Raw genomic sequence first — 26,505 nt, 5'->3', positions numbered from 1 at the left:
AATGGCTCCTTTTATAGGGAGGCTTGCCCTTGCTTTTAGGGTAGACTTCCTCCCGCATTTTGACCTTTTTGCCCTTGTAAAATGATCATCCCAGCTATCCTCCTTCTCCATCTCGAGCCTTTTCTCTGGCGTGCATTCTGGTCAGTGTCGCACCCTTCTAGTGCCCTTTTCACTTGCGTCACACGAATCGCCACCTACTGACTTGGATCCTTCAATCCTGCACACTTAAGCAACTGTTTTGCAGATAATACATGTATTTCACGACATACTGACCAGTAACCAAGGCTTAGAATACGACTTATCAAACTGCTCACACTTACCACATGCTTGTCCTCAAGCTGTGAAGACAAACAAAAAGAAATAAGTCGAATTCGAGCCTGGTTACTCCGCCTGACCGACACAAACACCTACACATATAGTTAACTTAAACACATAGAACAGGCTATATTTTCAACCACCCTTCCCCTCGAGATCAGGTGCAATCCGGCCTTAGGCAGCCTTGAACTTCCGCCGCCCCCCTTTTCTTCCCCAGTCAGTATATCTGCTTGTCAAGATCACCCAATCCTAGGCCAAACACTGGGTTCACTCAGTCACTCATTCCTCACAGGGGATGTTAGGACTATTTTCTCTCAATGCTAAACCACGGATGTTTCGGACTCGGATCTCACATGCAGCTCCCGAAGGTCTTTAAGGCTTGTAATGGGGCTAGTGGCTTGTAGCGTTTGGGGTAGTTGTCCCTAAGGCTCTAAGTTCAAAAACTAATTATTTACTTTGATGAGGGAGAACTGTGTGCATTCGGGCTTCTGGCTAGGGCTTCTTTTTCGGACGGACAATTTCTGACATTGGCCTCCAACTGGTCAGTAGCTTCCTTGTGGCTTCGCCACCCTTATTCCTTCTTCCTCCTTCGTCTTTTGTGGTCAAGTATCTGCGACCATTTTCTTCAATTTTCTTCTTTGTGGCTTTGCCACCCTTATTCCTTCTTTATTTTTTTGGACCTGGAAATTCCAGATCGATTTTCTCCTTCTTTCTTTGCTTTTCTTTTCTTCAGCTGGTTCCTTTTGTATGTCCTCCTGGGCAGTTGCCTCCTTGCCTCATGCCTTGCACGCACACAGTTCCAGTGGCTGATGGTTTATTTCGGGGTATAAGTCAGGCTAGAAAGTGGGGTTCTAAGGGTAGGGTTTTTTTTTTTTTTTTTTTTTTTTTTTTTTTTTTTTTTTGCGGGGGGTTTCCTACTGCCTTCAGGGTTTGCTACACGCGGTCACCTTCACCCTAGACATCATGTGGTAGCCTCTCTTCTTTTTTTTCAGTATTTAGTGGAAAGTGGTTCCACCTTAGGCCTTTAACTCACCTTTTAAGAGGGCTTTCGTGTCTGACCTAAGGGTTGGGTTTTTCCTTCATACTCGCATCATCTATACTGACTAGGGGTTACTGGAGGGGGTGGTTTCCGTTTTCCGGCATGTCTTATCTCCCTCAATTCCCCTCACCGTCAGTTCGAGGCAGTTGAGTTTTAAGCCCATTCAATAAAACATAACACATAATTCCTAGACCTAACAAACCCTAAAAAAAACTAACATGTACTGACTCAATTAACACATATATACATGTCATACTGGCCATTAGCTCCCCCCTCTTACTTCACAAGTGTCTGCCCCAGATACGGGCTGTGAAGTGAAAAGTGGGAATGGCTAGTATGACGGACACACACTTATAACAAACACATATTATATCTAAAAACTTCTCACACTTAGACTATGCAATAGGCTAAGTGGGAGAGTTTCAGATATAAACATAGATGTACAAAACAGAACAAAATATTTACAAACATGATATATAAACATATAAACTCCTCACACTTAGACTACGCAGTAGGCTAAGTGTGAGGTAACATGCTCACGACTAAACACAAAGGAAAACATAATAACATATGCACCAAAGAAAAACATAATAACATAATAAAAGAAACACTAAAAAAAAATTAAAAAGAAAAACTAACTGGTCAGTTGGGGTGGTTCGATCAGATGTTCCTCCTGCTCCTTCGTGGTGCAGGGTTCTGTGCAGGTGGGTCCGTTGGTTCTTCCTCAGCAGGTCCGGTTTGGTTGTCATCATCCTTCTCTTGCTCATCATCTTCCTCTTCCTCAGGTCCGGTGGTTCCAGCTTCTTGTCCTCCATGTCCGCTTGGTCCAGCTTCATTGCTTGCTTTTCCTCTTGCCAACTCCTTTAGTACGCTCTCCATTAGGGCTGTCAATTTCGCCATCTCTGCCCGCGATTGTCTATTCTCCTCAGCCAGCTCAGTCACTGCCCGCTCCAGATTCTCTTGCCTCAGCCTCTGCGCTTGGTCGATCGGGGCAGCTTGCACCTCCTGGCCTTGTTGTGCCCTTTCCCCCAGGGGCTTCTCCCATTGGGTAGAACTGGGGTACTCCTTCTCTATAATATACCAAGTTGGTGCGGACAAAGAAGGGTACATTAAATAGGCCAGGAGCGTCGACCATGTACATTGGAGACAGGTCCTCTGCCTCTGTTATGATGATGTTGTTGCGCACGAAAGCTCCTAGGATGTTGCAGAGGGACAAGTTTCTGGCTGGGTAGGTGGCTATTAGATGGCATTGGTAGGCTGTCCAGAATCCCAAGTGTAGTTTTCTTCCACGCTTAGCACACCACACTAGGTACAATTCTGTCATGGACGTTCTGGCGGCTGAGTTACTCTGCCCCAGCAGGTTGTAGCCTAAGTAGAGCTGCACCAACCGTAGCATGGAATTGTTGAAGTGGGTGGATCTGGATTTTGTGGAGTGGGGGTTGCGGTTGTGGAAAAGAGAGTGCAGGTGAGAGTTTGTAAAGTGAAGGGGAGTAGGCGGTGGGGTGTTTTATAGGGTGGTGGGAAGTTGAGGGTTTTGACCGGTTGCAGTCGGTCGTCCGGTTGAGACGCTTCGTGTGGAGGCGGTTGTGTTTGCTGGCAATTTTTTCAACTCCACTTGCGGGGGTAGTGTGTCTCGTAGGTAAAGGGTTCTTCTCTGAATCCTCCTCTTGTTCCTGTTCAGCATCTGATTTTTCCTCCCTACTGGCCGGTACCACGGCCCCTACGGATCCTGCTAGTTCTGACTTCTGACAGAATTCCATAATTGCTTCCTCGATCTCTTCGTCAGTCAACCCTCGGCTACTGATCAGATCACACCATGCGGCTGCTTCCACATCAGCCTGGGCATACACATCCAAGGCTTGGAGCTTTTCCTGCAATAATTCGGTCTCAAGAAATTCTTGGACTAGGGGGTCAATTACATCAACATAACATAGATTTTCAGAATCTATTGGTCTCTTCATGGCTTCGTTGATGTCAAAGACAAATTTCTCACCATTAAAGTCAATGCATATTGTCCCTTCGGCCATATCTACAATTGTCTTAGCCGTTCTTAAAAATGGTCTTCCTAACAATATCCCGCTAGACTCCCTAGCTTCTGGTTCACTCATTTTAATGACATAAAAATCAGCGGGATAAGTAAAGTTCTGTATCCTGACCAACACATTTTCTAACACACCCTCAGGGTTAATACATGACCTATCAGCCAATTGGATTAACACCCTAGTATTCGACAATTTTACCCCCTTTAACCGATTATAAATGGATAACGGCATAACATTGATAGATGCTCCTAAATCACACATTGCATGCTCGATTTTCACATCTCCAATTGTTATGGGTAGGGTAAACATACCTGGGTCGGCTCTCTTGGGTGGTAGCTTCTCCTGTACAATGGCCGATGCTATTCCCTCCACCATGATCTTTCCATCTTCCTGGGCCTTCCCGGCTATGAACTCCTTTATAAACTTCCCCAGAGGGGGCAGTCTCACGGCTTGGAGGAATGGTATAGTGACATCCAGCTTCCCAAAGATCGACATGAAATCCACCGGGTTTTCTTTCTTCCTCTTCGTCACAAACCGATATGGAAACGGTTTTTCTCCCTTAGCCTCTCCAGTCAGTCCTTGTGGAATTCCCTTTGGCTCCTCCTGGGATTGAGGTTTCGATGTGGGCATTACTCCTCCCGGTTGCTCATTCACAGGTTGTGTTTCTTCCTCCTTTCGTTCCACGGTAGGCTTCTCGCTTAGAAAAAACGGATCCTCCATCTGAGACAGAGGCCTCTTGAGCTCTTCCGCTGGAATGACGTCGCTCAGCACCCTTTCTCCATTAGACTCCCCAATAGGGTTCTTGAGCTGAGGTCCATTATAGGCTGTCCCGGACCGCAGTGTAATCTTGCTCACATTTTCCTTCTCAGGTACATGGACTGTAGATGGGAGTTTCCCTGAGTTCTCCTTCATTTCGCCCACCGAGTTAGCGAGCTGGGCTAACTGCCTGTTCATCATATCCATATTTGCCCTATGCTCCTTCTGGACACTTTGCATTCCTTGCATTGTTTCATTACTGGACTGCAAGTCATTTTTAATGCTTTGCTGCGAGGCAAGCATTTCTCATCATGTCCTCCACGGACCTCCTCGACTGACTGTTTGGGTGATGGAATTGGCTCGAGCTCTGATGCTGGTTATACTGAGGTGGTGGGTTTGACTGGTAGCCTGAGAAATTTTGTTGGTTTTGGTTCGGTGGGTACTGGTTATACTGGGCAGGAGGGTTATACTGATCGTGGTTGTGCTGGTATTGACTTTGGTTTTGGTGGTGGGTGTTATGTTGAGGCCCTGGGTTAAATTGGTGCTGGTTCTGGTTTTGATTGTGGTTTTGGTTTTGGTAGTTTCGCTGATGGGGTGGCACATAGGTAGGGTTCGGGTTCTGGTTTTGAGAGTTTTGGTTCTGAGGATGCCGGTTTCTTCCTACCCGGGTTAGACTGGTAGTCAGGGTTTGTTGGTCCGCGGTTGGGATATTGGTTCGGCTGGGGGTTGGGTTGATTTGGAGCCCTGATTTTGATTCTGATTCTGATTCCCATCTCCCCATCGGAAATTTTGGTGGTCCCTCCACGGTGCATCTCTTTGTTTTCCCGGAATCCAATTGCCGTTGGAATTGTGCATTCGCTTGCTCCACATCCGGCGAGTTGTCCGGCTGATCATACGGTAGTGCTGGGGCTTGGCCTCCAGTTGGAGAAGGTGGTGGAGTGTTCTGTTTGATTGCAGTCAGCAGTTCCTTCTTTAATTCCTCCATCTTCAAGTCCATCCGTTCCTCCTGGTCAGTAGCCGAAGCACTCGCTACCCTTTCTCTGCTGTACCCATCTCTCGCGTTGTCGTACGTCTTCTTCGCATTCAATAGCTTGCGTAGCACCTTTTTGGCTTCACTCACTCTCAACTGGGTGAAATCACCTCCAGACGATGAATTTGCCAGATCCTTGGTTTCTTTGTTCATCCCCTCATAGAAGGTGTGGTGCACCTCTATCTCCTTCATGCGATGGTTGGGGCATGACTCCAGAAGGCTCATGTACTTCTCCCAGTACTCGCTCAGGGTTTCATCATATTCTTGCCTTATGCACGATATTTTCCTCTTCAATGCACTTGTCTTCGAAGATGGGAAAAATTCGGCTAGGAATGCTGACTTGAAGTCGGCCCATGTATTGATGGAGTCGGCTGGCAGGCGCATGAACCAAGTGTTGGCCTCTCCTTTTAGGACAAAGGGCAGGGCCTTCAGTCTGTAATCGTCCTCGCTCGCTCCTGCTGGCCGCCTCTGTGCCTTACAGATTTTGCAGAACTCATTTAAGAATTCGTAGGGTCCTTCATAACTCTTCCCACAGTAAGTCGGTAGGATTGCAATCACGTGGGGTTTCACATCACAGGCGGTCTGGCCTGGGGTGACCACTATGGCTTGTGGGGGATCTCCGTCGGCATGTGCGGTAAGTGTCGCGAGCTCGGGATCGTCCTCACCATGGTCAGCCATCCTCACTAGTGTCCTTACTGGTTGGGGTGGAAGCTCCGGGAGCTGGTACTCTAGCTCCTCTTTTTCTTCGTCGCTACTCGTGCCTAGGTCGGACAGTGCTGTCGACAGGCCAGAACGAGTGGTAACGAGTATTGTTCCTCGTGGAAGTATCCTTGGTCTCCACTGGCCAGGAGCCGAGCCACTTCTCATAAACTGAAAACAAAAAGAAAAGAAAAATTATAAACAGTATGTACACCAAAAAGATCACACACAATAACAGGTATGAACGCCATCCATCCCCGGCAACGGCGCCATTTTGGAGTCACCTGGTCTTGGTCCTTGATGGTTTCGCATGTGAAATTGGAGTGTATCCAACTGATCAGGAAGAGATTCCCGACCCAGCTGAGTCGTTGATACGACGACCGAGACCTGACTTCAAACAAATTTCCTCAACCCACTTCTACTGATTAGTATAGCGGAGGTAAGGGTCGAATCCCACGAGGATGGACACGTTTAGATAACTGTGGTGACTTTCCTGGGTGTTTGGTTAGCTACCACGCTTGGGTTGAGATTTTACCTAGACAGGAAATAAAGTTGATTTTGATGTTTTCTTCTTCACCAAGCATTAACAGAATTCAGATAAACACAAACACCATGACTGAACTTCAGATTCACAAATTCGAACTTAAGATCCATCGATTAAAATGCTTAAACTTAAGTTAAACGGTAACTGCAACTTTTGCTTCTACTGACTGACATGCAAGGTGGTAATCACTACGCAGAAAAGAAACTCATGCACGAGAACTTCACAAAACATAGCTACACTTCGAATCAACAACTTCCGATGAGAAAACACTTAGAAATTGAAAGCAATAACTAAATCTAACTTCCCTAGGCAGAATGAAGCAAACTCAAACCAAAGTGACATGCGAAATAGAAACTTCATAACGTAAAAGCTGGAAGTTAACAAAGTACTTCAAAGGAGCACCAACGATGAGTGTTTGCAGAATAACTAGCGATGAAAACAAGTAAACTTTAACTAAGAAAGCGATTAAGATTGTTTGTGCCACTCCGGGCGATGATACTACTATACTACTGCGATAACTGGCTGGAAAGGCGAACCGATGACTTCTCCGGCAGACTCTTGGACGTCAAGTGACCATGGTTGTGGCGAGGAACGAGAGGTAAGATAATGCTGAAGGATGGATCTTCTAGAGAGAATTCTACTAAGTGTGATTGTCAAACTCCGAACCGAACTCCTTCTCTCTCTCCAAATGGCTCCTTTTATAGGGAGGCTTGCCCTTGCTTTTAGGGTAGACTTCTCCCGCATTTTGACCTTTTTGCCCTTGTAAAATAATCATCCCAGCTATCCTCCTTCTCCATCTCGAGCCTTTTCTCTGGCGTGCATTCTGGTCAGTGTCGCACCCTTCTAGTGCCCTTTTCACTTGCATCACACGAATCGTCACCTACTGACTTGGATCCTTCAATCCTGCACACTTAAGCAACTGTTTTGCAGATAATACATGTATTTCACGACATACTGACCAGTAACCAAGGCTTAGAATACGACTTATCAACATGTCTTGTGAGAATTGTGCATATTTGAGCCAAAAAGATAGGAAAAAGTCAAAGAAGGAATTTTGGTGCGTTCAAAGATGCCCAGCTGCCCGCTGCGTGTGTTGCAGCGACCGCTGTAGGACATGCAGCGACCGCTACCCAAATCCGCAGAGGCATCAGACAATGCACACCGTTGGCCAAGGTGCAGCGGTCCGCTGCGAGAAGGCGGTGCACGAATTTAATCAGATTTTCTTCAGATTTTACCGAGATTAGCCAATCTTTTCCTTTCCTCCATAGGATTCGACTTACTCCCTGTATATACCCCCTTAAACCTCTTCATTCAGATACGACTTTTTACACTCTTTGCTTCATAATTCTAGAGCGAAAATATTTGAGAGTTCATCACTGTGCAAGAGGTTGAAGACGAAGTCAAGTGAAGATCAAGGCTACAGGATTCTAACTTTGGGTTTTATCACTTTAGTTCTTATATTTACATTGTTTTTCCTTCAAACTATGTTTTTAGATTACTCTATCATGTGTAACTAAATTTGTAGGGTTCTAGGGATGTGTTAGTAATATCCGTTTTGTTTATACAATTCTGTTTTCTATTTAATATCCGTTTTGTTTATACTTCGTTTCTTCCTTAAGTTATTCCGTAATACTGCATGTTTGAGTGACACATTCGATGCTGATCAGCTATAACTTGCTACATAATCGTGAGAGGAGGTTGGTGAGTTAGATCCACTTAAAAGACACTACAATTAGCTTCCCTTAAAACGACACTGTTAATTGAGAATGAGGACTTTACAAGGGTCTTAGGAACTTCTAAGAGTTACGAATCTAGGCTTAACAACCCCAGTGTTAGTAATCTACGCTTGTACCGCATGGGAAAAACTTATGTGACTTGTCCTATCGAAGTATAGACTGTGCTATGGTATTGTAGGAGGAATTTTTATAACCATAGTTGTGAACGCATGATACTGAGATATTTTTAACTGCGTGCACAATAAGGAATATCAAGCTTCCCGGGTCCAGAGAATCCACTGGATCACAAGGTCTAGGAACTCACGGAATGCTGAAAGATCTCGGTCGTTGGACACACAGAATATTACTTTAACACCCTCAACCCGCGTATACTAGAATTAGTATAGGGAAGTAGGGATCGAATCCACGAGGACAGATATGAAATCATGCATTTAAAGGGCTTTTGGGTGGTATGGCTGCTGCCATGCAACTTGGGGTTGAGGAACTTATACTAGACAAAGGAAAAGAAATTTAACTATATCTAGATCTAAGAGCAGGAAAATAACCACGTAACACAGATTGGCATTATATCATCACTATTTCAAACAAACTTCCTAGATCTAGTAATATCACTACCTAATCTAGCTAGACAGACTCGATGCATGCAGTGGGAACCATTTTTACAAAAATAGAAGCGTACGACCAAAAAGCTGCAAAATTACCAACTCTAAGCCTAACTACCTACAAAACGCAAAGCATCATCGGAATTTAACTGAAACATGATGAAAACAGAACAACGCTAGCAACTCAACGGCGACCAACAAATCGGACATCAGAAAAATGCCGAGAAACCCAACAAAAACTCAGATCTCTATCTCCTAGATGAAGTAAAGCAAAAACGAAAGCAGAAATTCAAAATCCATGCACAATTCAATTCCCCTGTTCAGATCCACACTTCGGATGCCAAATCCACAATGGATCCAAGCATCCAAAACAAACTCCGATCAAAATCATCTCCATAACTACAGATTCGCCGATTCTCCACAGATCAACAACGACAAAACAGATCAACTCAGATTTCCCAGATCAAGTACATAAAACATCCAACACAGAGAATAACAATCAACCTCCGAAACAAAACTCCTCAAAACATAAAATCAACATAAATCAACACAGAATCAACACCATCATGACGTAAAATAAAATTCATAGATAAACGGTAAGTAGCAAACGAGTAAATCGACTTCGAACGGCGAAGTTCGACGGAAATCAAAACACAAGTGCTAAAACGTAAACGATTGTATCTTCGCCCTCCTTGAGGACGGTGTTGCACAAATTTTCCAAGATGAAACCACTACTCTACCCCAGAATTCTCATTTCCCAAGTGTGTGGGTGTGTGTGAGCTGAGAGCTAAATCGTGTATCTCATGTGTGTTGCATGCTCCTCCTTATATAGGCGTGGAAGTGGGTCCAGCAGGGGCTCTTTTGTGTGAATAGTCTTCTTTGCCCTCAGCTTCGGACTCCCTTCGTCTAGCCATTTTCTTCCTTGATTCTGCTCACTTTTCGCCTCCTTCCTTCACTGGTCCACTGCCTTCAGTTCTTCCTGGACCTGGCGAATTCCTTCACACACCTGGCTTAAACAATGTGTTAGACCCAGTAAATGGTGATTTTTCATCACATAACCGATGCATGAAATTAGCCTTATCAACGCACATCCCCTGGAATTCTCTTATCTCATTGATCACTAGTTTGTGCTGCATTCATCCACTTTCTGTTTTCAATTTAATCGTTTTCACAAAATTCTCTGGTTTTCCAAATAGTAAAAGAAGCTTAGTAGAAGATAGCCAATTGGTGATCTTATTCCCCGTGTTCGACAACCCGGTACTGACCTTTAGCTATACTAGATCTACCCTGTGACATCCGTGACCCAATTCATACATCATATTGCATAATTACATATTTTAAACAATGTGTTAGACCCAGTAAATGGAGATTTTTCATCACATAACCGATGCATGAAATTAGCCTTATCAAACTGCTCACACTTAAACCATACTTGTCCTCAAGTATAAAGACAAGAAAAAGAAATAAGGCGAATTTCAATGCATGGTTATCCCCTGACCGACTCTCTAGACTCTAACTTAACACAGACTCCTAAACCTAGACACAAACTGACACACAAAATGACAAAAACTTAAAGAAAAACACATAAGCACGTACGCATGAACTAGCTTCAACTTTTAGGCAACCGTCCCCACAAGATTAAGGTCAATCCAACAGGCTGCACTTTTCCAAATTGACGCCTTCCCTTCTTCCGCCTAATCAATCTGTCAGTTCTTCAAGATAGCCCTTTACTTCCCAAATTGACAAGAAAAAGAAATAAGGCGAATTTCAATGCATGGTTATCCCCTGACCGACTCTCTAGACTCTAACTTAACACAGACTCCTAAACCTAGACACAAACTGACACACAAAATGACAAAAACTTAAAGAAAAACACATAAGCACGTACGCATGAACTAGCTTCAACTTTTAGGCAACCGTCCCCACAAGATTAAGGTCAATCCAACAGGCTGCACTTTTCCAAATTGACGCCTTCCCTTCTTCCGCCTAATCAATCTGTCAGTTCTTCAAGATAGCCCTTTACTTCCCAAATTGTTGGATTCACTCGATCACTCATTCCTCACAGGGATGTTAGGACCGAATCTCTCATAAGTTATCGTCATTCCACTGAAGCGTCGGGTTATGAGAGTTTTCTCCTTTCTACACTTCGTTCCCCCTTTTATTCCTGGGTTAGGTTACTATTGCTTCCTACCCTTAGACATATTTCCCAAGGACTTCGTCCAGCTTATACCTCCTATTTTTCTAGACTTCGTCCAGCTTATACCTCCATTTTTTTTCCCTTTTTTTTCTCTTTTTTTTTTCTTTGGACTTCGTCCAGCTTATAACTCCTTACCCTGGACTTTTTCCAGCTTATACCTTCATAACCCAATTCCCCCTATTTTTTCTCCTTCAGGACTCTTCTCCCTAAGCATTCTGTGGCGGCCCCATTTTACATATGTTAGCTCAAAATTGTTTTAAGCTTATAACTCGCTCTTATAGTGGGCTTCACAACTAAGTCAGCTATGGCATCTTCTATCGTTCTTACTTCATCCAGACTGACCTCGGCTTATTAAAAGAAAAGGCTCATAAGTTGAAATACATCTTGCTTTCAATTGCTCTCACTAAGGAGATCATGCCGTATTATATTCACCAGCTCATGCGACACAAACAAAACCTAGACTTAACGACTCTTAACATTTTAAACACATACAAGCATTGACTACCCTCCCCCTCCCACTTCACTCAAGTTTGTCCCCAAGCCATCGTCGTGAAGGGGGGAAAAAGGGCAGTCAATCAAACATACAACGAACAATATAATCAAATAAAACTTCTCACACTTAGACCGAGCATCGGGCTAAGTGGGAGAAGACAACATTAAAAGAAAACACAAACTTCTCACACTTAGACCAAGCATTGGGCTAAGTGGGAGAAGGTAAACACATATAGCAATTATCAGACAATAACAAAGACATAAAAAAACAAAAATTAAGACAATACAGAAAATAAAAGTTACTTGGTCATGGGGGGGCAATTCATTTCTGGGTCTGGCCCCCTCGAGAGCCAGACTAGGATGGGATTCCGGGTCGGGTCATCTTCACCTTCTTCTTCGCCGGCAATTCCGGCTCCTCTTCTTCCTTCTCTTGCTGCTTGGACACTGGTTTCTTTATCAATAGAGACTTCGACGTAGATGGGGTTTAACACTGGCTTGAGCGCGGATGGGGTGACCACTGGCTTGAGCGGGTGTGGGGGTCGCTGGATGGAGGAACTGCCCTGGCCGGGCTGCTTGACCTCACTGCTGGATCCAGGAAGCACCTTCTGCTGGGTCAGGGAGAGTGTCTTCTCCACCCATTTTGACATTGTCATCATCCGCTCCACGGCTTCTGCTATCCGCTCATTCTGCTTGGAGGACTTCATTGCCAAGTCTGCATTGTTCCCCCGCAGCGCCTTTATCTCCTCCCGGGCCCCGCTCAATTCTTCAACTCCTCAACCTCCTCACTGGGCACAGCCTCCACAGCCTCCGACTCCGTCTTCATCTTATCTCCCACCTCGTAGAAGAAGGTTTCCTTGCCGTGTGCCTAGAGCAGCCCTTTGTTGAAGAAATATTCAACGCTGAAGGTCTCTGGGGGCTCACACATCACGACTAGAGGAGCGGTCTTGGCTATCTTCATGTTGATGTTCCGTTGGAGATAAGCGCCGAGGAGATGGCATGTGTACATATGTCGCGCGGGATTGCTTGTCATTTGATGGCAGGCTTGGGCCAACCAGTAGCCGAGATGTACCTTCACACCTTTCGCCATACACCAGGTGAAGTAGAGGTGAGTGGTTGTCAGAGCTGAGTTCGCCGTTCCCATCAGATTGTAGCTAATAAATGTCTGGGCGAATCGGAGGATGCGGTCTTCAATGTGGGAGGCTTTGGAGTAGCTGGATTTGAACGCCCCCGCATTAGAGTGGGTGACCTGCTCCCATGCTGCATGTATCTTAAACCCCGGTGTGTTCTTTGGTACGCCGACCATTCTCTCATTCCAGATGCCTTCTTCATCGTCAGCCCTGGAAAACAACCCCATCCTCAAGGACCACTCCCTGATGCTCATCTCATGTTCTTCGTTGAAAAGCCTGAATGTGATGGAGTCTGCATCTAGGTCAGAAGTGTTCTTGAGTCGGAACGTTGAGGAAAACTCTCGAGCTAAGTCCACCGGCACCTTTGCCTGGCTGTGTTTCAATAACCACTAAAATTCGATCGCGTAGATACACGCGCGGAACTCCTCATCGCATTCAATCATCTTAAGCTCCTCGAAGCTGTACTGCTTGCCTGATTTTGCCATCTTTCCTGCGCTGCATCTCTCCTTGTATGTTGCGGCTCTTTTCTGATCATCAAAGCGCCTCATTGACTCCAGCAATTCTCTAGTTAGCCAAACCTCCGGGCGCTCATAGTTAAACTCCTCATCAGATTCTCCGGGTTCGGAATCGGACCCAAGAGTAGGTTCGGCTCGTTCCTCGGTGGAGGGAACTTCGGTCAGTGGGGAAAGTGGCTACTCAACCTCCTTGACGAAGGGAGTTTCCCTTGACCGCTTCGACTGGGTCTCAGCTGCCTGTTTGCTTTTCCTTGTCCTTTTCTTGGCCAGGCGACTATCCTCCGCCTCATCAACTGTTGTCCCTCGGGCAGGGAACTCTTCTTTCTCATAATAGACCAAGTTGTCCACCTCGTCTAGTAGACTCCTCCTGGCCCTCCGCCTCTCTGCTCTCTCATCAATCATTGGTTCGTCTTCATCCTGGTCATCCACTAGGTCCACAATCAGATCTTACCCTTCTTCGACGGGCTCTGGTACTCCAGTATCGTCGGGGTTCGTCTCCTCTAAAGGCTCCTTCGGGGTTTCCCCCATATCATCCACCATTGGGGTCCCCCTCTCAATTTAAACAGGGGTTTCCCCCCTGACATCACTCGGGGTCGCCCCCTCCTCCATTGGCGCAGGGGTTGTCCCCCTAAAATCCTTCGGGGTCTCATCCCCGGTCTCCATTGGGGTTTCCCCCTCAGTAAACTTCTCCAGAACAGGGGTTTCCCCCTCGACAACTTCCTCAAACACAGGAGTTTCCCCCTTAGCAAACTCTTCCAGAATAAGGGTTTCCCCCTCGACAACTTCCTCTAGTACAGGGATTTCCCCCTTTTTCTCACCCTCAGAGTTAGGGTTTTCACTTTCTCGTCCCTCGAACTCTACATTCTCATCACCATCATTTAGCCCACCGTCTGCCGCCAGTTTACCCGTCGCCTCCTCCTTGTCCGCTTCCAGTGGACTTGTGCTTGGAGCGGTTTCCGCCTGTTGAAGACCAGAGTCCGGTACTCTGGTTGAAGCTTGAGGCCTCTCGTCGTGGGGAACTGCAGTTTGAGCCGTCGAAACAACAGGGATCATCGGCGGTGGTGCGGCAGCCGCGGATGTCATCATGCTAGCCGAGAATAAGGCGTAGATCTCTTTCGCCTTCTCGATGCTTCCTAATTTTTGCGTCAACTCTGCCAGAAGAACCGCGTCGTATGGGTTCTGGACGGTTTCCGATCTCGTGGCTGACGCCTCCGGTCGTGAACTCCTTGTGGTATGAGTTGGATCCATCACTGTAATCTGAAATCAAAAGGTAACTTGGAAGAAATCGGGTTAGGGTTTGCAATTCTTGATAGATAAACAAAGTAGAGAGAAAGGAGAGAATCTGTGTTCGTCGTTTGAGATTATTGGAGAGAGAAAATGGCAGTTAGTCTTTTTGGTGAAAGGATGGTGCGGTTGCGGGCGTGATGTAAGCAACCGTACACCTCCCATAAATATCGGCCAATTTGAAATTCAAAAATTTTTTCATCCCCCCCCCCTAAAATTCCTTCTCTAGACTTCCTTCCCGTAGCTAATTTCCCTGACCACGACTTTACACTTATATAAAAAAAATGAAAACGCCAGACTCCTAGGTCGAGGATAAAATACAAGACAACGATTTTCCTACGTAGTCTGGTGCTTCGAAAATATTTTTGGAAGATTTAGATTTTCTCTCTTTTTTTTGGATTTTTACTTATTTTCACAACGCAATTAAACTGTTTACGCAATCCGTTTGAGTATTCCCGAGATCCCCTGGTTCAGTGTATATGTTAAAAAACGTAAACCAATTTACCTGACCCAGGAGTTCATCGAGAATACTTCTTTGTCTTACTAGGTGATAATAGGGAGTGCACGTAGTGGCACTTCCTCCACTACACACAACTCAGAATTATCCCTATAGACCTTTACTCTATGATCATTAACAAGGAAAGGGATAGAGTTAGAGGCACTTCCCTGGATCTCTATAGCTCCATTCGCGTGGAGGCCGACAATGGTATATGGACCGATCCACTTAGACATCAACTTTCCTGGCATAAGTTTGAGCCGGGATTGGAAAAGGAGCACCTTCTGTCCCACATGGAGTTCCTTGACTCGGAGATTCTTGTCATGCCATAACTTTGTCCTTTCCTTATACCATATAGCAGACTCATAAGACTCCATCCTTAGTTCCTCCAGCTCTTGTAACTGTAACTTCCTTTCCTCTTCACAAGCTGAAGGCTTCATACTCATCTCTTTGACTGCCCAGTACGCCTTGTGCTCTATACCCATGGGCAGGTGGCACATTTGGCCATACACCAGCCTATAAGGCGACATTCCGATAGGAGTCTTGAAAGCAGTTCTGTAGGCCCATAATGCATCACCGAGCCTCTTACTCCAGTCTTTCCTCGAGGGATTGACTGTCTTCTCCAGTATTGCCTTGATCTCTCGATTAGAAATTTCTGCTTGGCCGTTAGACTGAGGGTGGTAGGGGGTGGATACCCTATGGTGCACACCATATTTCCTTATCAGAGCCTCGATGGTGCGATTACAAAAATGTATTCCCTGATCCGAGACGATGGCTCGAGGAACTCTGTATCTGTTGAAGATATTGGCCTTCAGAAACTTTGCTACCTCCTTCGATTCACATGTCGTGGTGGCCTTGGCTTCTATCCATTTAGACACATAGTCCACTGCGACCAATATATATGTGTTCCCATAGGATGATGGAAACGGTCCCATGAAGTCCATCCCCCACACGTCGATGATTTCGCAGACAATCACCGGGACCTGGGGTATCTCGTCCCAGCTTGAAATTCCCCCTGTCTGTTGGCACCTTTCGCAACACTGACAAAACTTGAACGCATCTATTAAGCGTCGGCCAGTAGAACCCACTATCCAATACTTTCCTCGCTGTTTTCTTTGGTCCAAAGTGACCTCCACACGCCAAGGTGTGGCAATGATTCAGGACATCTCTTTGTTCCCATTCTGGAATGCAGCTTCTGATCACTTGATCTGAGCACATCTTCTATAAGTAAGGATCATCCCAAAAGTAATATTTGGCTTCACTTTTAATTTTCATCTTTCTGGGCCTGGGAAATTTCTTCTGAACTTGGCACCTCTCCCGTGACCAAGTAGTTTGCCAAATCATCGAACCATGGTTCTGCGTTTAGTGTTCGCTTCCCCTTGTCGGATTCTCCTAGACCGTTTAATGCCAAAACTGCCTCCCAACTGATCGGTCTAGGGAATTCCCCTAGATAATACAAATGCTCTTCAGGAAAAGCATCGGGTATGGCCTCTTCCATTTCCCCTTGAAAAATTCTGCTCAAGTGATCGGTTACTCTATTCTCAGTTCCTTTTTTGTCTCTCACTTCCCAATCAAACTCTTGCAAAAGCAACACCCAACGGATTAACCTTGGCTTAGACTCCTTCTTTGCCAGTAAGTACTTTATCGCTGCGTGATCTGTGAAAACAATAACCCTCGACCCAAGCAAATAGGGTCGGAACTTCTCGAATGAGTACACGACAGCCAACATTTCCTTCTCCGTGGTATCATAGTTCTTCTGAGCTTGATTTAGAGTCTTGGATGCATAGAAGATCACATAACTTTTCCCATCTATCTTTGACCTAGGACAGCTCCTACAGCAAAGTCACTAGCGTCGCACATTATCTCAAAAGGGTGATTCCAGTCTAGCGCCCTGATTATTGGTGCTGACACGAGTTTGTCCTTAAGCAGTTGAAAAGCCTGCTTGCATCCTTCATCAAAGACGAATTCCACATCTTTGTGCAATAGATGGGTGAGCGGTTGCGCGATTTTTGCGAAATCCCTAATAAACCTCCTATAAAATCCCGCGTGACCCAGGAAGCCTCTAACTTCTTTTTGGTTTGTGGGGTAAGGTAACTTCGATATCACATCCACCTTTTTTCGTCCACTTGTATCCCTCTTTCAGAGACCACGTGACCCAGGACAATACCTTCAGTCACCATGAAGTGGCATTTTTCGAAATTCAGGACCAGGTGCTTATCCTGGCATCTTTTCAATACTAGGTCAAGGCTGGCCAAACAAGTGCTGAATGAATTCCCATATACGGTAAAATCATCCATAAATATCTCAATGCATACCTCAAGCAAATCCGAAAAGATACTCATCATACACTGCTGGAACGTTCCTGGTGCGTTACACAACCCAAACGGCATTCTTCGGTATGCATACGTACCAAAAGGGCACATGAATGTGGTCTTCCCTTGATCCTCTGGGTCTACGTAAATCTGGAAATAACCGTTGTATCCGTCAAGGAAACAAAAATACGGTTTTCCAGCTAACCTTTCTAACATCTGGTCAATGAAGGGTAAAGGAAAATGATCCTTCATCGTGGCTTCATTCAGCTTCCTATAGTCAATGCACATCCTCCACCCAGTCACCAGTCTAGTGGGAACCAATTCGTTCTTTTCATTCTTGACAACCTGTATTCCTGACTTTTTGGCACCATATGGACAGGACTGACCAACTCACTATCCGGGATGGAGTAGATGATCCCTAGAGAGAGCATTTTCAACACCTCCTTCAGAACTTCCTCCCGCATGTTCGGATTCAGCTTCGGTTGTGCGTCTCGGTGAGCCTTCACACCTTCCTTCCTCTAACCGGATGTGGTGCATGCAGAGATCAGGGCTGATTCCTAATAAATCGGAGAGGGTCCATCCTATTGCTTTCTTGTTCCGCTTGATTACTTCCAATAATTCCTTCTTCTGCTCCTCGGTCAGGTTACTGTTGACTATCACTGGGAATGTCTCATTCTCTTCCAAGTAAGCATACTTGAGACCTGGTGGGAATGTCTTCAGTTCCTTCTTGGTGTCATTCGTCTCCTGGGGCAAGGGATTTTTTTCTGCAACATCAGGTAATGTCTTCTTCCTAGTCCTAGGAGAATTTTCCAAACTGGCCACATGGGCTGATCCCCTTGATCTAGCTGACTTGGGGATTTTTGCAAAACTCCATGATGGCTTCTGCTAGTTCCTCATCTGTCAATTCCATTTTGTTCATTGCTGCACACTACCCTACAACTTCTTGGTCGATTAAATGGCTCAACTCCGAGTTGTCAATTTGTTCTTGTATCAATTCAGTCTCAAGATATTCTTGGACCAAGGGGTTAATAACATCTATAGCATACAAATTTTCAACATCTAATGACCTTTTCATTCCCTCATCTATGCTAAATGTATATTTTCCCCCATTATAGTCCAGTCAAATCGTTCCATCAAAGACATTGATAATGGTCTTAGCGGTGCGTAAGAACGGTCTCCCTAAGAGCACATCACTAGACTCAGCAGACTCATTATCATTCATTTGATAACATAGAAATCAGCAGACTCATTATCATGACATTTTCTAACACACCTTCAGGACAGATGCAAGTCCTATCCGCTAACTGGATTACCACCTTGGTATCGACCATCCTAACTCCTGTCAGTTTCTTGTAGATTGAAAGTGGTAAAACATTTATAGACGCCCCTAGATCACACATGGCATGCTCGACTCTAATGTCCCCTGGAGAAATGGGTAATGTGAACATACCTGGGTCTGTGCATTTTGAAGGCATCCTTCTCTTTTGTATCACAGCAGATATATTTTCCCCGATCACAATCTTTCCGTCCGGCTTTGTCTTCCCAGCTATGAATTCCTTGATGAACTTGCTAAAGGCAGGCATCTTCAGGGCTTGCAAGAAAATCAGGTTGATTTCCAGCTTGCTAAAAATTTCCATGAGCTCCTCTGTATCATCCTTCTTTTTCTTGGCTTCCCCTTGGTATGGAAACGGCTTCGCTCGCTTCACCGCATGTGTGGAACTCCCAGCTGGGGTTTCGCCAGTTTCCCTACACACTCCCTTACTTTCTAACTCAGGCTCTGGATCTAGGAAAAATGGATCAGCTGCTCGAGGTAAAGATCCATCTAAATCTCCCTTCTGGAGGTCATCCTGAATATGAACTTCTCTGGGTCTAGAGCTGTCCTTGTGAAACACTTGGCTCTCCTTCCCCTTACTTGCCTGTGCGGATGCATCTTCATCGATCTCCAGCGTCGGTCCTTCATAGCCCCGTCCGGATCTCAAGGTGATCTGACTAATGTTTGCTCGGTCAGGTGGCTTGACTGTGGCAGGAAGTTTTCCTTCATTTCCCCGCATCTCATTCAAAGAAACCGCAATCTGAGACAGCTGCTTTGCCATCATGTCCATGGCTACTTTGTGCTCCGATTGGGCGTCTTGTAGCTTGTGCACCACGTCATTGTTGGAGTGCAGGTTATTCTCTCTGGCTTCACTTGCTTTATTCTTGGTAAAGTTTCCCCCGCTCGAGGAATTCATCAAGTCCTTTGATTCAGGATTTGCACCTTCGTAAAACAGATAGTAGGTCTCCGCTTCTATCATCCTGTGGTTCGGACAAGCATCCAGCAATCCCTTGAACCGGGACTAATAAGAACTCAGAGACTCATCATATTCCTACTTGCACTCCTGAATCTCCTTCTTCAAGGCATCCGTCTTGTTGGAAGGGAAAAAATAATCCAAGAATTCCAGCTTGAAATCCTTCCATGTGTTGATCGAGTCTGGTGGGAGCCTCAGCAGCCAAGTATTAGCCTCCCCTTTAAGGGCAAACGGGATTGCACACAAACGGTAGTCCTCCTCAGTCGCCTCGTTGGGTCGCTTTTGGATGCTGCACAGCTTACTAAACTCGTTTAGGAATTCGTAAGGACATTCATTCCTTCGCCCAGAGAATGTGGGTAAAACTCCTAGCACATTTGTCTTGATATCAATACACCTCTTGCGCTGGTTCGAGACTATGGCATGGGCGGGCTCACCGTCCAGATGCGCGGTGAGTGAACCTATCTCCGGATTGGGATCTTCCAAGTGTGCCATATCTACGTCTTCCTCTCCCTCAGTCTTGGAATGCTCTGTTTCTGTAGACGACTTCAGGTCCTCTCCTCCCGATGAGTTCCACTCCTTCTCACTTTCTGATTCGAATGAGAATGGATCTACTGTCCTTAACCCTGATCTGGTGGTGACAGTGGATGTAGATTCCTTGACCTGCCACTTATATCGGGCATTTCCTGACCCAGATGAACTAGCCCAACTTCTGAAATGGGAGCCCGCGTTCATAAACTGGAAATAACGACAACGAAACAAAAATAAATTAAACTAAATACACCAAAAACCATGTAAACACAATTGAAACAAACACCATCCATCCCCGGCAACGGCGCCATTTGATACTAAGATATTTTTAACTGCGTGCACAATAAGGTATATCAAGCTTCCCGGGTCGAGAGAATCCACTAGATCACAAGGTCTAGGAACTCACGGAACGCTGAAAGATTTCGGTCTTTGGACACAGAGAATATCACTTCAAAACCCTCAACCTGCGTATACTAGAACTAGTATAGTGAAGTAGGGATTGATCCCACGAGGACAGATGCGAAATCATGCATTTAAAGGGCTTTTGGGTGGTATGGCTGCTGCCACGCAACTTGGGGTTGAGGAACTTATACGAGACAAAGGAAAAGAAATTTAACTATATCTAGATCTAAGAGCAGGAAAATAACCACGTAACACAGATTGGCATTATATCATCACTATTTCAAACAAACTTCCTAGATCTAGTAATATCACTACCTAATCTAACTAGACAGACTCGATGCATGCAGTGGGGACCATTTTTCCAAAAATAGAAACGTACGACCAAAAAGCTGCAAAATAATCAACTCTAAGCCTAACTACCTACAAAACGCAAAGCATCATCGGAATTTAATTGAAACATGATGAAAACAGAACAACGCTAGCAACTCAACGGCGACCAACAAATCGGGCGTCAGAAAAACGCCGAGAAACCCAACAGAAACTCAGATCTCTATCCTAGATGAAGTAAAGAAAAAACGAAAGCAGAAATTCAAAATCCATGCACAATTCAGTTCCCATGTTCAGATTCACACTTCGGATGCCAAATCCACTCCGGATCCAAGCATCCAAAACAAACTCCGATCAAAATCATCTCCATAACTACAGATTCGCCGATTCTCCACAGATCAACAACGACAAAACAGATCAACTCAGATTTCCCAGATCAAGTACATAAAACATCCAACACAGAGAATAACAATCAACCTCCGAAACAAAACTCCTCAAAACATAAAATCAACATAAATCAACACCATCATGACGTAAAATAAAATTCATAGATAAACGGTAAGTAGCAAACGAGTAAATCGACTTCGAACAGCGAAGTTCGACAGAAATCAAAACACAAGTGCTAAAACGTAAACGATTGTATCTTCGCCCTCCTTGAGGACGGTGTTGCACAAATTTTCCGAAGATGAAACCACTACTCTACCCCAGAATTCCCATTTCCCAAGTGTGTGTGTGTGTGAGCTGAGAGCTAAATCGTGTATCTCATGTGTGTTGCATGCTCCTCCTTATATAGGCGTGGAAGTGGGTCCAGCAGGGGCTCTTTTGTGTGAATAGTCTTCTTTGCCCTCAGCTTCGGACTCCCTTCGTCTAGCCATTTTCTTCCTTGATTCTGCTAACTTTTCGCCTCCTTCCTTCGCTGGTCTACTACCTTCAGTTCTTCCTGGACCTGGCGAATTCCTTCACACACATGGCTTAAACAATGTGTTAGACCCAGTAAATGGTGATTTTTCATCACATAACCGATGCATGAAATTAGCCTTATCAACGCGCATCCCTGAAATTCTCTTATCTCATTTATTTGATCTCTAGTTTGTGCTACATTCATCCGCTTTCTGTTTTCAATTTAATCGTTTTCACAAAATTCTCTGGTTCTCCAAACAGTAAAAGAAGCTTAGTAGAAGATAGCCAATTGGTGATCTTATTTCCCGTGTTCGACAATCCGGTACTGACCTTTAGCTATACTAGATCTACCCTGTGACATCCGTGACCCAATTCATACATCATATTGCATAATTACATATTTTATTATTATTACATGATATACATTTTTATTAGAATTATAGAGATCGTGTGGGTTTCTATATAATATGGTGTTTAGAAATATACTTTTTTGATATTAGCAATTATGTATTACATAATTACATGGAATTGAGCTTAAAACTATAAGTAATTGAATTATGTATTAGGCATATATGTATATGTACGTGTGAGATTAGGAGTATTTTTTTAATTACTAAGTCATGCACATAATATTTATTTATTGTGCCTACGTAAAAGGATGTAGTTCCAATCAACTAAATGTACATTTCTTTTTTTATTTTAGTTACGTAGAGTTTTATCTACCTGCATCAATTATAATATTTTATTTTTGTTTGATACGTGTAAGGATTTTAGAGATAGTAAAATGAATATGTGTAAAACCTATTCTGATAACCGACTAAAACTTACCATATATAGGCCTTTGAAGTATACTTTTTTATTTAAAAAAAACAAGGGAAGCGAGAACCTAGAGTCTGAGAGGAAGAGAAAAAAAAAGTCCGAAGGTAGAAGGGTAGTAGGAATAGTTATATTTCTTAAATTATTTCTTTCTGGGCATGTTATAATATAGAAGAGAGTTATGATATTTAGTATTTTTAATTTTGGTATATTATATAGGATCAAGGTTGAACAGGAAGAGGAGTTAGGAGTTCAGGTAGAACACTTACAATAATCAGGTGTGTATAAATCACACTTTTAATTTTACATGTGTTATATGGTTGATTGTTTTGTGTTAAGTTAAAGTAAATAATTGGATTATATGGTGTGATACTGATATGATATGTGTTTAATTGTGATGATGGGGATATATGCTTGGTGCAATAAATATATTAATAGTATATTAAATTGAAATTATTTAGTGGAATATGATATGGATATGTGATTGGTGCAATAGATATGTTTTGCATATGATATTGGAATTAGCTGAATCATTTGATTAAAGAAGATCTGTGATAGTCATGTCTTGGATCTGAAATCATAGTGGACATATTGGGACCTTCGGATCAATCATAGTGGGACCTTCGGGTCAAATCATATTGGCATATTGGAAATCCCGGGGGATACAAGGCTTGAACTATCACAGAATAATAAACCGAACAAAGTGGCATGTGCATATGTGTATGGAATTATTTTTAATATTTGTTGATAATTGTTATATATATTGGTTAAAGAATATGTTTGATTTTTGAGTTGTGGAATTAAAGGTAAGGTTTATAGACACTGAGTTGTGGCTCATATAAACCAGTAATATTTTTCAGGAATAAGATATCAATGATGCGTGGGTTGATGTGAGTTACAGTTATTATAAGGGTCGGCGGTTGGCGCATTTTTGACAACCTTCTCCTCCTCATCATTTTTGCATATAGATAAATGTATAATATATAGAGTGGTGCGAGGGTCCCCCTACTGTTCAGAGTGTTTTGAAATATGTACCTGATAAATGTTGGTTTTTGAAATGATATAATATGTGTGCTTTTGAAAATTTGAATTTATTTATAGTAAGTGCATAAGTCATAAGGGTTGGGGTGTGACATACCATGTATACTTGCAGGTATTTTTAGTGCTAATAAATAGTGCATCAAGTTTTTGGCGCCGTTGCCGGAATCTAAATATCACTTTGTGATTGATATCTTCCAAAGGACGATTTTACTACTTTGGATTTTCTTGCTTTCAAATTTTGATTTTTAGTTTTAATTTTTTTTTCTCTCTTTCAGGTAGTTTATGCGAACGCGCTCTGGGAAGGACAGCTTAGAGCCGATCGATCACGAACTTGAAAGAACACGTAGGATAATAAGAAGGGGACGACTAGCAATGGCAGAGGAAGACAACATGACCGAGTTGGAGAGGTTGCAGATCCAAGTCAAACTTTTGATGGACGAAAAGCTCGCTTGAGAGGCACAGGAGAAGAAAAACAAGGAGATACTCCCTGTTATGCACATGTTCAACCATGGGAACGTTCTTACGTTTCCACCGAGGGTCCTCGGGTCGACGCTAGCAACTTTGAGTTGCGCATACCCCTCATTCAAAGGGTTGAACGGCATCCTATTTCAGGAAGGGCCACGGAAGATGCAAACGCCACCTATTGAGATTCGTGGATATTTCCAATACGCTCAAATTAAATGGTGTCAACGACGATGCCATTAGGGTATGCCTCTTTCCCGTTTCCCTTATAGATTCTGCTAAGGAATGGTTCGAGTGTCTACCTACAGAGCAAGTATCCACGTGGAAAGACATAGTGACGGCTTTCCTCGACAAGTACTACCCGCCGGGCACCATATTGAAGCTGAAGAGCGAGATCTTCCAATTCATTCAGCGTCCAGACGAGCCTCTTTTTGAGGCCGTTGCTCGTTTCAAGGGGCTCCTCCGCAAATGCCCTAATCATGGTTTTACCGTGGATCATCAAGTAGGCATATTGTATAATGGCTTTAACGAGCAAATTTGTGCCATGTTGGATTTAGGGGCCAATGGAGGATTCCTAAGGAAAAGCGGGGCAGATGCTATGGCAGTGATTGGGGAATTTGCCACTAACAGCCGCGGGTGGTCGAAGGAGAGGCATCAATCAAGGAGAGTTGCAGTAGTAAAGACAGACGAGGCAAACTCTCTTGCGAAAGAAGTGGCAGAGCTGAGGGTTAAAATGGATACATCGAGGAGAGAAGATCTGGTTCCACCGACTTCCATAATTGCAATCACTAAACCCGACGCTGAAGCCGCTCCCGTTGAGGATGTCAACTACGTGCAGCAAGGAGGCGGTCTCAATCGTTCATTCATAATCTACGCTTGTATCGCATGGGCAGAACTTATGTGACTAGTCCTATCGAAGTATAGACTGTGCTAGGGTATTGTAGGAGGAATTTGTATAACCATAGTTGTGAACGCACATCCCTGGAATTCTCTTATCTCATTTATTTGATCTCTAGTTTGTGCCGCATTCATCCGCTTTCTGTTTTCAATTCAATCGTTTTCACAAAATTCTCTAGTTCTCCAAATAGTAAAAGAAGCTTAGTAGAAGATAGCCAATTGGTGATCTTATTCCCCGTGTTCGACAATCCGGTACTGACCTTTAGCTATACTAGATCTACCATGTATACTTGCAGGTATTTTTAGTGCTAATAAGTAGTGCATCAAACATCTTTTATGGAATTTTTGGTAAACATGCTATGATTTTGAGTTATTTATTCAATTGTTTTTTCTTGTTAGCTCTTGTAGTTATTTCAATTTCTCTTGTGCGTATACGTTTATTTGATTGAGCATCTTATAAATGCATGTGGATTCTACTTCAATAATCGGAGATGAGTAGTTTAATTTGAAAGATGAGAAATTAACGTCTTTGCCATTATAATAGTGAGATTTGAGCCTTTGAATGAAACAAATTTATCTTAGAAGCTTTTAGGAGTTGCCTTAGTTCTAGGAAGAAGGCTTCGATTCTAGGTAGCAATCTACAAATTGTGTGCTTCGGAAGAAGATATAGTTTTACATCTGTGATAGCTTAATAACTCTAGAGATCGTAATTCAAGGAAGTCGATTGGATATTAGCTTTTGATTGTGGTTCCTAAAACTCTACATTCCTTAGCCTGCTTTGTATTATTTGTTTTTATGTTTTCTATTATTTGTTTATTTATTTATGCCTTGTTTATAAATACAAATTAAAAAATCTCGTGTCTCTAGATAGTATATGACGCTTAGTATATAATAGACAGTTGCAATCTTATTCCTGTGTTCGATATCCTAATACTGACTTTTAGCTATACTAGATCTAACTGTCTAGAGACACGAGATTTTTGGATTTGTAATTATAAATTAGACATATATAAATAAACAAATAACAGAAAACATAAAAACAAATAATACAAAGCAGGCTAAGGAATGTAGAGTTTTAGAAACCACAATCAAAAGCTAATATCCAATCGACTTTCTTGAATTACGGTCTCTAGAGTTAAGTTATCACAGATGTAAAACTATATCTTCTCCTGAAGCATACAATTTGTAGATTGCTACCTAGAACCGAAGCCTCCTTCCTATAACTAAGACAACAACTCCTAAAAGCTCCTAAGATAAATTTGCTTCATTCAAAGACTCAATATCTCGATTATGGCAAAGACGTCAATTTCTCTTTTTTCAAATTAAGCTACTCATCTCCCGATTATTGTAGTAGAATTCACATGCATTTATAAGATGGTCAATTAAACAAACGTATAAGCACAAGAGAAATTGAAATAACTACCAGAGCTAACAAGGAAAAACAATTGGATAAGTAACTCAAAATCATAGCATGTTTACCAAAAATTCCACAAAAGATGTTTACTACTCATGGACAAGTAAAAATAACAATTAAAGTACTAGAGAATAATGTGAGATGAAAGAATAATGTGTGGAATATGGAATGGAAGAAGTATAGAGAGGGAGATGATTGGAGGCTTTGAGATGAATATTATTAATTAGGTTATGGGGTATATATAGAC

General features: G+C 43.4%; 1 long non-coding RNA gene across 1 annotated transcript; it reads left to right on the top strand.

Annotated features, from left to right (window-relative positions):
• Window positions 1-22,500: 22,500 nt before the first annotated feature.
• Window positions 22,501-23,470, top strand: LOC125190793. Its single transcript, XR_007170961.1, has 3 exons — window positions 22,501-22,551; window positions 22,664-22,722; window positions 23,305-23,470. It is a non-coding gene; the product is annotated as an uncharacterized LOC125190793 (long non-coding RNA).
• The last annotated feature ends 3,035 nt before the right edge of the window (window positions 23,471-26,505 follow it).

This window comes from Salvia hispanica, chromosome 5 (genome assembly GCF_023119035.1).
Source record: "Salvia hispanica cultivar TCC Black 2014 chromosome 5, UniMelb_Shisp_WGS_1.0, whole genome shotgun sequence".
Taxonomy (NCBI): Eukaryota; Viridiplantae; Streptophyta; class Magnoliopsida; order Lamiales; family Lamiaceae; genus Salvia; species Salvia hispanica.
This window is presented reverse-complemented; position numbering and strand designations above follow the sequence as displayed.